The following is a 14,279-nucleotide window of genomic DNA, read 5'->3' as shown; positions in this document are numbered from 1 at the left end:
CATTACAATACACTTTTCTAGATAATTTCACTTGAAGTGAAAGGGAAATTCCGTGCTGCCGAGAACACGGAAAACCTGCCGCTAATTACAGATGGCGCAGTGTACCATAGAGAAGACCCTTAACGCTATCCTTCGACGAATTGTGCCAATTTGCACAAATTCAAACAAACCCATGGACCCACGTTACGCTGTGAAACATCGCATACGCATTATGCGCGAGTCTGAGTTCCGTGAAACTCTTGAAGGTAGTCTCCTACGGGTTGGCTCATACATTCGTCCTTTGGTGATAGACCTTAAAGATGCCCGCATCATCATTGACTTGGGTAGGCGACCAGTGAGCGCCTATTCAAGGACATATACGTCCGAACAGTTAATAAGTTCACAATCAATATTTAAACTGGCTCGGCCTCCGACCACATAGTCCTTGGGTACCGCAATAGTACCTTCGACGAAGGTCCTCCCGATACATACATGAGAAGATTGTGATTCATTTCGGAATCATATGAATCCTACTGTTTCCACGCGGAGAGACGACTAAGGTGTTTTATTGCGTACGATACAGGATACGATATCGCCCTTCTACACCACGCGTACTCGTGCCGATTCTTTTAATCTTACTTAAGAACTCACTATTAGAATCTCACTTAATAAGGCGATTGTTTTAGCAGTACTAGGTAGACATAACTGCGTTGAGAATTGAATCAGAGAGCATCTTCTATTGTATATTCGGACCAATCAATACACCCTACGGCCAGCTACGTATCGGAGCCCCACTGACGCAGTAGACAATAGCGATGACCTTTCTAATGCTGCGAAGCGTTATGCTTTCTTCACATCTTTTAAAAGAGGCCCACGATGTACGGCTGACTTACGCGACAACGTCATTATGCATACTCGTACTTACAGCAACGCGACTTCTTTCCGTACTATGACTTACAACATGTATTACCCCGACATTGTGTCCAGCCTCATCGAAAGTCAGCTGCCCGAGGATCTCCTAGACTTAATTGAAGATGTTATAAACTGAGGAGCGGATAAAGCCATCTCTAAAGTGAGCAACCTCAGTTTTACCTAAGTTGTTTCTTCAGAAAGGACAAGCGGCCCATTCCGCTCGATTAACAAAACTAGCATCTCTAATGTCCCTTGTGAATACGACGGATTCGTCAAATTGCTGCTTCATGCAGAGACACCCAAATTCCACATCTGAACTACGCACACGTAGCTCAAAGGAAAGAAAGATGCGCCTGATCCGTATTGTCCACAGTACTGTGGAGCAAACGTTCTAAGCCGATTCTATAAGCTTATTCTTTGCACCTTCTACTTTGTCATTATTACCAGCCAACCTCTTTCGATGCATTGAGAAAACGCGACTGTATCCTATTTACCACTTTCAAAGACTCATGCATAAAGGACCTACTCATTGATGATCAACAGTACTTGCAGACTCTGCACGACGCTGAACAGACCCAGATGTCCAAAACTATTCGCAACCTTTTTGTTGTACTCTTAATGATTGGGGAAATCACAAATCCATTAGATCAGTGCAACCTGCACAAGAACGCTGTGCCTAAAAACTATCACTAAGGGGCTTGCTTCACCCACCATGAATCTTCCTATGGGACCCACTCGCCATAATTTAGCTCTAAGGTATTCTCCGTCCCAATTGAGCAAGTATTATAAAAGCTTAATCGAATTTCATCCACCTAGCCTTGAGTACCTGGAACAACATATAGACAACAGAGGTATCATACGTGAACCCTAACTTGTTCTCGCCAAGCAACCTGAAATCATCATCAGTCATAAAATGTAGAGGTTAATTTACAATAATGTTTGTGAGTGCTTACGTATAGGCTAAAGCAAAGTTACCTTCATCGATGTACGTGATGGTACAGGAAAAGCTCTCCTAGCCAACTTCGTCCTGGCACGAGTATGCACAGAAGCGACGGTGACCGTTACTGTTCTATCGTCCGGCACCTCGGCAACATTAATGTGCATTGTGTATTCCCGATTTAGAATTTCGATTCAAATTCACGTGGAGTCTTTGCGCAAAATAGACAAGAACCTGAAGATCGCTAACTTGTTCGCTCAACGGCGCTCATAGTTTTGAATGCCCTATAATTAGAAGAGAGGCCTTCAAGGCCATTCATCGCTCGCTCGGTGTTGTACGACCCTTTTTGGCCGAACCTTATTCGTCATCCAACGTCAGTGGTGTGACAAGGTACAGATGGCGCCGTTGAGAGGGCCTGCATCAAACAATCATGCCCCAAAATTCCACATACACAAGTTGATGGCCAATATACGGTTCGTTGTATCTGTCACCACATATTTCGACTTTTTGCTCAAAATTGTTAAAGACAGGTATTCCAGAAACCCTAACGATGTAATTACGCCGCCTGAAGACATCGTTCAAGGCGATTCATTTGCAGAGTGGATCGACTTCATTCGTTCGTCCATCCTATCTGAGACTCTATGAACTCATTTGCCTTACATTATATTAGCTCCCATATTAATACGACATACATCGCGAGGTTTTCCGGGACAATCACCGAATACCGCACATTCGTTCACGTTACCAGCGACGCCTACGCAACCCCCTTAATAACGAGGTTTCTCGAATTTGCGAGCTTTTTGGCCTCCTGTCTAATATTTTGCGCCTGAAGAACAGTTTGCCTATCCTCATGCTCAGCTTAGACCCCAGACTTAGAACAAAACCAAGCTGGTCGTCAACGATTTATATGTTGCCGCGAAAATTGTCGCGGGCACGTTTGGAGACCAAGTCGTGCTGCTAAGGAAAATTAAATTTTCACTCCCCGAGAAAGTGAACATACTCCTGGCAACTTCCTGTGTGGTTATACTTCGCAATGATAATTTACAAGGTTCAAAATACAACGCTTGACGACGTGCTAAACCCGCTCAAAGGACTTGTCTTCATTTACAGTAAATTGTACTTTGCGTTGAGCCTCGTCCGGGCCTCCGACCAAGTATTTCTAATTGATAACGGAATCATTCAAAACATTGTTATATACAGCTCTTTACAAAGACTTGCCGTATGTGCCTTTGCAGTGCGCATTCGTCAATAGATAACCAAGTTCTGAGTTGGCCAGCCCGACAGATGTGCGACCTCGACCTGCCGTTGTGAACGCTAAACAAAGATGCATCCGGCCCCTTGCGCTGTATAATAAGATATAGGTCTCGCTCCAGGTAGGTTATACTCAATGCCACACTGTAACTACAAATTTGTACTTTATAACTTAACTAAAGAGCTAATATCACTTACTCAAAGAGCGTTCAACACAGGCACGGGATGAAGCCCACGGGACGACAAACTTTGTGTCTATTTGTTTATACGACCCAAATCGACCTCTTAGAGTGGTCAGATTAACGTCACTTGTCTTGCGTCGCTAGTGTGCAGAAGAGCTGCACATAGGATGGTCTCTACTAGACGACTATTTTTTCCAGAAGGGACTTTTTGCATGCTATAGAGCGCGATATCCATTTGGATAAATTGTTTGATTAGCTAGATAATCGCTAAGTATTTCTTAAAGCTTTATCTTGGAAAATTTTTTCGACCTTTGTAGAGTAGATGCAGCGTTGAACATAAGAAAAAATGTTCTATTTTTTCACATGTATGCGCTTTAGTCGTAAACTGATGATTTTTTTCGAATCGGTTCGTAATTAATGAAATAGATCGACGTAACACTTTATGATAGTTTCCTCAGTGCTATATAGACTATATAAAATATATTTAGACGTCATTGTTTTATTCGAAAAAATAGTTGATACGACAGAAACTCAGCCCAGTCGGTGGATCCGAGCGCCTGCTTTCTGCCGCTTGACGTGATCAATACAAATAATTCTACGCGTCAAAAACCGTGCCATCTCGTGCCAACAGACAGAAGCAAACAACGCTTTTTTGAAGGTATTGTGTGTATGAGAGGAAGGCGCATCTAGGGCAAATGACTAATCATGATAAAAATGATTTACTGAACTATAGAAGGTGCTTTTTTGGGATCCATTGTACAAGCGCTTCAAGCAGCTAAAAAGTGCTAGTTACATTTAAACGTATCATTCGACACGAGAGCGGGTCGGCTAAAACAACCGACACCGAATAAGCGAAAGGAAAAGCGTACACAACTCGCGGCGAGTGACAGTTGAAACACCGTTAGAATATAAAAGAAAGGCGAACAATTGTGATGAAACTAATAATAAATGCGCTGCGCTGCTCTGTTCAAAGTTTTGAAGTGGGGGTTTTTCGGTATAACTCTACTGTAAACTGTATCCTGAAGAACATTATGTCCTGTTTCAACGGAAAACAGTATTGCATGAAAAACTGTATTTTATAGTTCCGCATAGGAAACTATAATATGAATTTAGTTCTTCGAACACTAATTGGATGTAAATTGTTGCTTACAGAAGTAACTGATATGTTGTGTTAGGAAGGATGTTCAATTTGCATTATTTGTAGGTTGCGTTAGGCAAACATTACACGCAAATCGCCTTGCGTGAAGAGGTTTACTTAACTCGTATTATGTAAGAAGCTATGTTGAAATTGTATTGTTAAAAAAAAACTATTAGATTTTGCATCCATCGAAGTTATAGCTTAATAATAGGCTGAAACGGTCAAAGTCAAAAACAGTCGCCAAGAATGGGAGAAATGTATATAGCAAGCTTCTAGGAATAACGAAATAGAAGAAGAAGAAACAGATCGTAGACGTCACACTGATAATGAAAGACCTAAATTAACGTAGGATAATTCAGCCGAGGTTGGCAGGACGACCAAAAGTTGCGGTTACTGCAAGGTACACCGCATTAAAAATAAAACGGTAAATTTCTGTTGTATGTTAGGGAAAATTAAACTAAGTGGAAAACTCCACAATTTGTACAAAAGTAACTGTCCACTACGAAAAAAATATCAGGCACTGAAGTTATTTATTTCAGATGACGGCATTTAATGTCTAGGGAGTGCTGTCCGCCCAAAGGAGTCTACAGTCTGTTATTAATTAGGCAGGGCGCTATTTACCATAGAATCGGATTACTAATGCCGCGGCATAACCATCAATTCGAATCTATTCAAGTTTATTCTACGATAAGACACGGTAGAACGCCGCTAACGAATTCTGAATCGTGAGAAAAATATGTTGAAGATTTACGAAAAGCTTTGTCGATCTTAATCAGAGATCACCAGCCGAATAGGAACTCCAGCACCGTACACTGCCCATAACTAGCAGAAAAACAACCGTGTCGCCATATTACTCATATTGAATTATGGGTCGTAAAAGTGAATTGAATGTAGACCGTCTGTTTCAATAATAACTGACCGATCTGGCTGCGAAGAGTCTGAAAACGTATATTGAAGATAAGCAAAAATCTTTTCGATCAGTCACATATAGGGGGCTTAGTGATACCATAAACAATGAGGGTGCATTCGCAGTCGTTCGTCCTGAAACGATTCATCACCTCATCGTCATTCGAAGGTGGACTAAGGTATGTAGGAGAACTCACAGAAAATGCAGTGGCGTACATTCGCATACATAAATATACATCATTATCTCTGCGCTGGCTAATACTTGTAAATGAGCTTACAAGTGTGGTTGATCTTCTGTTGCTGGGGGAGAAGAAGGCCTAATAACAGGAAGTTGGACCAGATTTAATGAATGACTTTGAAAAAGTGTTTCAACTTAAAAAAAAAAACATTTTAATAAAACGTTATATAGAGAAATTTGGCTTGGTAATAGGGAGTAACAAGAGGACTACTGCATGCTGACGTTTAGTCGGGGCTTAGTGAAGACACAACACTTTAACCACAAATGTACGATACATTTCTGCAATCTGACGTCCTGGATCCAAAGGCAAATCCAGAACCTTACAGATTCGAGTTAAATCGTAATATTCAAGGGCCATATCCCACAGCGCCTTCGCCTTTCGATGAAAGCTTGAAGAGCTACTCGAAACCATCCACTAAACGTACTTTGTATCGCAAGGTATATCGCGACGTTTCCTCGAGCTTTTGTGGGTTATAAAATGGGCTGACAGCATGCAACTGCACATAATGCCGCGATGAGTCAAATTTATCAGGCAAATCAATTCAATACATACGAAACATGCATTTGACGAAAATGAGAAGGGAGGGCGTTTTAAGGGAGAGATCAACGATGATCGATACTTAAAGTCGTGTCAACCGTTTGCATAAACATGAAGCTTCTTGATCGATCAGCGATACCATCCTGTCGAGCAACTTCATTTACATTTGCTGTTACGAGAACAACTATTTTTCCAAAAAGTCATCTACACAAAAATAGTCATCCATAGTTCTTTGCAAGCATAACGAAACTGGCGAAAGCTTTTGCTTTGCGTCGCTGCATCCAGATTCTACAGGCTAATAACAAATGGAACAAAAGAACAAAGGGCCTAGAAATTCGTAATTTTTCCACTTAAAATTAAAAAAAAATGCTCTCGTGCATTTACGCGGCCCGTCCATGTCGAAAAACATCTGTCGTTTGGGAATCCTACTATATTATGTAAACCTACATCTTTTGACTTGTGAAAACGTATAAAAGAGCTTTTCTTGCTACACTCAAAAAAACTTGCGTACACAGAAAAAAACTGGTTTCCAAAGGAGACCATTGGCAAAAGAATCTGGAAGATGCCCAGCAGACGCAGATGTGTCAGGCAATTAGGGGTCCATTCGTGATTACGTTATTGATGAAAGAAGTTTTTAAGTCGTTAAACATAGAGGAGCTTTTCAAGAATACGATGGCTCAAGACTATCATCATAAGGGCCGGCTGTCAAAAAGCAACATGACACTTCCTATTATTGACCTCCAACATGATGAAGCTCTTACGTACCTCCAAATCAGATCAGAGGACTTTAACCCAACCTAGCCCAACTCTCCACACTAGAAAAAAAGAAAGAACTAAAATGCTCTAGGAACTCAAATAGGACAGTACAAAACAGAACGAAATTATAAGCCACAATATATATACACATATAATACAACTATGAGCCGCTAGTAAATGACAAACAAAAACTCTACATCATGTTTGCCCTTACCATGACAGTAGCAAGGCCTCAATGTTCTTCGTCGACGCTCTGGAAAAAGCAGATGAAGCCTTTGTGACCAATTTCACTCTAGCCAGAATAAGAGAGGAAAAATAAATGTCCACTGTAGAATCGTCGCCAAAAGTTGCCGGACCCTTGATGAGAGCCGAACTACGCTCTTCCGATTGAAAATTTCCACCTATTTCAACTAAGATACAGAATGCAAGGTAGGGAAAATTTAAAAACGACAGACAGACTTCGTATAACAGCTCTTATAGTGTAAGACACTTATGATTAGATGAGAGAATTTAAAGACCGTTAATCGGACTGTCATTATGTAGTAAGGATGAATTTTACAGAGATATATGTTCAGGCGGCTTGCGGCAGCTGCTAAGAGTAATCAAATGAAATCGCGATGGCAACATTGAAAGCTCCTGTATCAAAAGGTCATACCTGGGGAAACACTTCGAAATGTATAATTTAACATTCAATATGAGACTAAACAAGGCTGATGCCGAATACATCTAGCTGTTATTGGACGTAAGTAAAAAATAATTTTTGAAAAAATCCCTTTAGTAGACATAGTTAGCTCAGCTTTCGTCCGAAAACGTTGTGTTAAAACGGGATCCTACTGTGTAATATCTCGACCTCACCTACCCACTTATATCGCTCGAAAATCCTGTGGACACTTCTACAGGGAAATGCATACTAGTTTCGTTTGTGCAACGGTTCGAACTAATAATAACACTTATATTGAACGACTTTCTGAAAATCTGCAACCGAAGGCGCACTTCACCGCAGAATTCCTTGGCAGTGTTTAAGCATCTAGATGGATGATGGTAAGAATTTTTTTGCTTCAATTGATAGATCTCGACGAGCTGATGAAAGCTGACGTGCACGTCCCTATACATAAAATGGGTATTTCGGCATGAAATTGATGAAGAACTAAATGTGACATCCGTTAGCCCCGTGTGACAATCGGGTAAAAGTTTCTTCCAAGGCAGCGTCGAACGTTTTTTCGAGCGAATTTCTAATACGTGTCAATTAAGAGGTTCAAGCGACAAATATGACAATACATTTGTTCCAAAATATTCTCTGAAAGATTTTCCAAGGGAAGCATCGAAATATACAGTTAAAATATATATTTCAGCGTTCAAAAGGTCGAAAATCGAATGTGGCAGATTTCTTGCTAGCGTAACACTGGAATAAAAACTTAATTTGGAAGTCGGTGTTCATACATGTTCATGTATCTAATTGTAAGTTTTTGAAAATGTTCTGTCAAGGGTGAAAAGTTCACGTGGTGTTCTACATAAGGCGGGTTTTTTTTGTCATCAACCGCAAGACCCCGACAAATTGAATAGGAATAAAATACGTAAAACTATTCCTAAAGGTGATACGTTTAAATGAAAACTTCGAAACCCCCTGTTAGTTGCAGGTTTGCTCGTCGAACGATAGGGTGAAAATGCGTTTCAAGTTATTTTTTGAATAAGTTTTCAACGAACACGATTTGGAGAGTTGAAGTAACAAATGTAGGGTTGATTTTCGCAAAAACGCCTTAGTTACTTTTAGCGAAAGGTGTCAAAATATCAAAAAAACATATTTGCAAATAAATATTATGTAGAAAAAACAAGAAGAAAAAAATCTTTAGATGTTAGTGACATTCCGCAAACAAAATCACGGGTCCAGCCGAACTCAAGAAAAGAGTCGATACATCAACCGAAGCATATCAATCAAATCAAATATATGTAAATACTTTTTGATGCCGTTTTAGAAGAAGGGTTAATAGCAGTCGGCTTATAGCCGACTCAGTTTACGTACGTCTCTCAGATGTCGGTCGTCGGCAGACCTATTCACGTGCGTCCCAAAAACAGAGTCAATCAGCCAACATCGCATTGCAAAAAAAGGATGAAAAGCCCATGAGCGAAACAAATTTAGAGTTTTCTGAGCGAGTATATTAGAATAGACCACAGAAACAATAGAGAATTACAAGGTTGGGTGGGTTAAGTGGAGCAAAGCACCTGAAACGAGAAAAATCGTTAATGTGTAGTCGATCTACCTATTGCTTTCGTCAGCGAAAGTAAATGGATTGGTCTAGGTAAATTAAACAAGTGCCGAGCGAAGTTGTAGAGTTTGGGTAGAATTTTTTAACATTATTAATTTAACGTTTTTGTCACCATAATATCTATGACTGAGGAATATGTACTAAGCTGCCGCTGCTGTTATGGCGCGTGGCTGCATGTGCCTTTTATCCCCCTGCGTCGATCGCCATTGACTTATTAAACGGGAGACACGGTTCGAGAGGTTTGAGGAACTGCGAAAGAAAGCTGGGGGTTATGTTTCCGTTTTTTTTCAAGAGAAAAAGGTCTGGAGAGAAGCTCAGAGTGATCTGCGTCGACGGTTATGCAAAGGCAGCCTTAAATTCGTCAAGTCGGCCCTGCAAAGAGAGCGGAGTATGAGAAGATATCACAGTTTGTTGATTGCTCAGTCTTCATCGGCTAGTACGTAGAATAGGGAAAAATCAAAGCAATCAGCGACCATCTATTGGGATTACAATATATGAGGTGAAGTGAAGGTAGCCATGTTTAGCAATTATGTTTAATTAGAAGTCTGGTCGCACGCTTGCGAGTATTGACACCCGACGTTCCCGTATATTCATAGGGCAGTTCGGGGAAATCTGTATATATATTTGTAAATTGTTAATTAATTAATAGGACCTGTACACCAGCCAGTCAAGTGGTTCCTTTTCTACCAAGGATTGACTATATAAATAGCAGACAGAACAGCTCCCGCCATAATTGGGCTTCGTCTGATTTCAGTCGAAAAGCTATCGTGTGCATGTCTGGGTCAAAATATAGACCTAGCCGCTTCTGGTGCTCACGTACATAAGAAATCTGACCGTTCTAAAGAATAAAGTCACTTACATTTGGACTTACGAAGAACGTAACGTGGTCCACATAGGAAGGATTTCGTCTGGAAAAACATCAAAATAATGCCGGCTGCGGTCTGCAAAAGGCAAGAACTGAAGCTCGAATTGAATATAACGGGTGTTGCAATACAGTATAACAGTATTAGTTCGCTGCCTTAGACATTGTGTCCCGGAGACACCGCGATAATTTCCGTCTTAATGCAAAAATAGGTATTCTTTGCATTTATTTTATTGTGATATATTCCTTGTCATAACGCCTCGAATGTTGTAACTAAGAGTGTTAACTATAAGGCATAGACAACTTTGAAATTATATATCTGAGAAGCATGTTTGCGCTAGCCTTGCTAAATGGAACATGTGGGGAAATGTTAGCTTATTTACATAATAGTAAACCTATTAAGTTTGAATATCTGGTTTTGATACTTAGAATAGCACTGGTGGAAATAGTCTGATAATAGTAAATATATCTTCTGAGAAATTTCAAATTTGTTATCTAGTCGACCTTTTTCTTATGCAACTTCTTTGACAATTCCTATTTCTATCACCGCTCACGAAACTTACTCACAAGCATATGCTTGTGAGTAAGTTTCGCTCCCACTTTTCGACTCAGTGCTAAGTTTACATATCAGCAAACTGTTTTTTACTTTTAAAATATATGCAATTTATGAAACTCATTTTTAGCGTTCGAATTGCATGTGCGCTATAGTGCAACGTTAAAGCGTCTGCAAAAAAGCACTCGGTACGAGATACCCCGATTTGTACGTCAATGCAAGTGGTTCGAGAGTGATTTTAAGTTAGACATTTCGACGATGTTTCATTTTGAACCGCGGTTTATCGATATCCTATATTTCTTTCGTAATAATTTTATGAGCTATTCTCTCAGGTGGTTAGCTGCCTTATTATTGGGCTCCCGGATTCTAACGATTACGTTTTGTACGCTTTTCTTCCGCAAAAAAGTACCGCAAAGAGGAATTGGAATCTGTATGATAAGATGACGATATTTATACATTACTCAGTAATGTATAATGTGTCTAAACAGTAACACGTCGATTTATGCGTCGACGAGACGTAGCAGTTGGCAGAGTTTGAAGGTTTTCGATATCCCGCTGCCGAACTGGTCTTTCCATCTTTATTGTCACCATACGCTCGATGTGTTACAAAAGAGTTTGTACAGTTCTGGGGAAACGTGACGATACCGAAGTATTCCAATGTATAATATAATTTGATGAAGAGTTCCTCATGCTGTCATCTATAAGTTACTTTGCGAGGGAAATCTATTGAGGCGCTGAGGAATTTATCTTGAGGCGCTCACATGAGCATGTTTGCCTCCCTCGAACTCATTTTGGCCTTATTCCTAAATGGCCTGGTTTTAGAAATGTTTTTTTGGTGCTGTGCCAAAACTGAATATGTTAGACTTGTAAAGTTTTGCCAACAGACTAGTTATACAATATATTGGGAAGCTTTTGCGTTTCATGTTTTTCCGTTTTATAGATCTTGTCAACGCTGGGGTTTGATCTACCTGTAGCTTGTTGTTCACGGTTACTAGGCAACGCGTTCAAACATGCTTATTAGCCACCCAGGCCACGTCGTCCCTCGTGAACGATCGCCTCCGATTCCACTGTCCGTCGGAGGATGTCTGAGTGAATGTTCTCTCAGCGAGCAATAATCATCGTCTTTCTATATTTTCTTTATTTAACTACAAGCCTTGACACACTTTTAAGTCAGGAGGTAACAACTATAACATTACGGCATTTTAACTAGGGACAACGTAACGGACAAAAACCAATGAGTTACTGCGCTGGAGAACTGGAAGTTTCGTTTAGAGCTCGACAGTAGGAAATCTAGCTTTTAAAGGATATTTGATGAAGGAATTAAGTTTATTTCAGCTTCCCGCATATTCGTTGTTTTTCCAAAAGAACGGTTTTTTTTTTCAAAAGATACGCATGAACAATTCTTTATGTTCTTCTACTTCACCTATGTTCATTCATCGAAATCAATCCATAAGCCTGAAGCTTGTAAGTTTCGTCAACCAGATTTTGTTAACGGCAACTCAATTCGTATGGTAGAAACCATGCAATGTACTATAGGATTTCAACCAGATTTTTTCCTGCAAAAATTGTTAAGGCACTTTATTAGCTACACTTTAAGGTCTGCTGGTGAACCTTAACAAACCACCGAAATTTGATGACTGTTTGGGTCATTTAAAATGCACCCGAGAAGGCCGCCATTTAGTGCGCAGATCTGGAGTCATGAATTTTAGCACAAATTTCGTCTGGCTAAAAAATTTTTCGAACTTTCCTAGAGTTTGTAGCAAAGATGTAGATTACGCTGTTTTTTGACATCGCACGGGAAACTCTATATTAGTTGACTTTCTCCCATGTCTGGTAGAAGTGTAATAGAACAGACTGTGATCTCATATAGAATCATTTTTTGTGTTTTTCATTATACCATAAAGTCATTTTAAAACGTCTGATAACGATGATCACTGAATCCCATCAATTTTTCCGCTTAACAGAACTACGAAAAGAGCTTTTTAAAAGCCCTATTATGCTTTATTCATTACCACTTCTAACATGTGATAAAGGAACAACTGGTATTGTGATGCTGAAGATACGTCACTACTAGTTATATTCGGTATATCGGCTACAAGCAATGTTTCAGTTTAATAATACGCCTTAGAGCTTCGCGACTTCATATAATTTTATAACGGATATAGGGAATTTAACAATGAACGGAAGAAGTAGACGGTTCTTATGTAGGTAGCGTGCTCATGGGTTTTGTTTTCGGGTCTTGCTTCGCCTGGCTGTATCTCTCCAATGGGTTTAAACCGGTTTAGACTTTTGAACCCTCGCTTACACTCATTTGCTGGCCGGTTATACACCTCGCTTGGCAAGCCCTCTCCGGAGCTCTGCGAGGGCAGCACGGTCTCAGGAGCTACGTTGCGTTAAAGATACCTCTTTCCCATTTCCTTGTCGGTCTTGCCGGCGGCAGGTGCCTTAGGTAGCTTCAATTGTGGGATAAGCAGGTCTCTAGTTTTACTTCACTGGGCTGACCGCCGCCATTGTCACTGGCAGCCGATCGCTTGCTGCGCCAACGTTCGTAGTGATGGAGCTCCGTTCGCTGTATCGAGCGACCTCAATATCGGGGGTGTAAATATTTCATAATCAGAACGACTTTTATTGTTGGTCTCAGATGTTGCTTTAACACACCACTCCGTTCGATTGAAGGACGGAAAAGTTAAGCGCAAGACAAGACACCTTTAATAGTTAGACATCTTCAAGGTCGCCTTTAGTCTTGGGTAGTTGTGTGTGATCAGACTGATTCTGAAATAAAATTACCCTGAGCCAGATGGCTCATATAACGTTCTAGAAGTTTATATAAAGCAACGTATTGATAAGCCCCAAAAAGCGATCTCTTCTGCTCTGATATCGGTCATTGCAAACAGGAATTTTTATTAGACGATTTACTCGGAAGCGAAAGAACGGTCTGATTGCCGGCGATATTAGACAGCCAATACTCCAAACTCACTTTAAATTAGACTCAATGGAAAATGCGCCATTATAACTTACAGAGCATTTTAAGGCGCTAATTTTTTTTCTGTTATTATTACAGATCCTTTCCATAAATTACAGTTGAACGGTAGTTCATTAAAGAAGCCCTTGTGCCACGATTCGGCTCGTTTGCTCACTTTCATATTTGCTGGTGAGCATTATTTGCGTATATACAGTGAAAATGTTCTTCTTAAATAGGAAAAAGTACACAAGTTTATTATTTGTATTACTGGTAGGCGGACGATTAATGGCAAGAGAAGACTTTCCCCAAACAGATTAGAGCCATCTCAGAGCTTCTTACGAAACCAGGTAAACTGCCACTGTTCCTAAGTGCCGATCTCACGGCACACAATCTGTTTTTCAGACACAGCGATTGAGTCAGTTCTAGAAACTGTTATTATTATTACTATTATTATGCGAGAGTAAAGCTGAAGGAGAGACACAAGATGAATTCTATCTCAACGGTTCTACTAAAATGATAAAAAAAAAAACAGTCGAAGCGCAGAAGTCGGTGGTTAAGAAAATTTCGAGCCGGTTTATGCAGTGATTTTTTTAGGAGCACAATATAACGCGCTAAACTTATTCATACGGGAGGCAATACAGAACAGAGGCTTTCCACGTATCTACCAATACTAATCGTTTCCCAGCTTGACAGTAGAACCGTTATCCATGGAATTAAGGAATTTGCCGTGGCCGCAGTGCCTCGTGAGTAATTCTAGGTCGCCGACAACGACGTCTTGTTGCTCTTCCAGTTATATCGAAA

At 40.3% G+C, this 14,279-nt stretch overlaps 1 protein-coding gene across 2 annotated transcripts in view; it reads left to right on the top strand.

Moving 5' to 3' along the window:
* The window catches only part of LOC111260337 (uncharacterized), a 55,533-nt gene that overhangs the window by 3,100 nt on the left and 38,154 nt on the right, over positions 1 to 14,279 (top strand). For both annotated transcript variants that reach the window (XM_086968272.1, XM_086968271.1), the window contains one exon: positions 3,064 to 3,201. The gene's annotated coding sequence lies outside the window, so the exon portion shown is untranslated. The remainder of the gene's footprint in view (positions 1 to 3,063; positions 3,202 to 14,279) is intronic.

Source organism: Varroa jacobsoni, unplaced genomic scaffold (assembly GCF_002532875.2).
Source record: "Varroa jacobsoni isolate VJ856 unplaced genomic scaffold, vjacob_1.0 scaffold_429, whole genome shotgun sequence".
NCBI classification, from domain to species: domain Eukaryota; kingdom Metazoa; phylum Arthropoda; class Arachnida; order Mesostigmata; family Varroidae; genus Varroa; species Varroa jacobsoni.
This window is presented reverse-complemented; position numbering and strand designations above follow the sequence as displayed.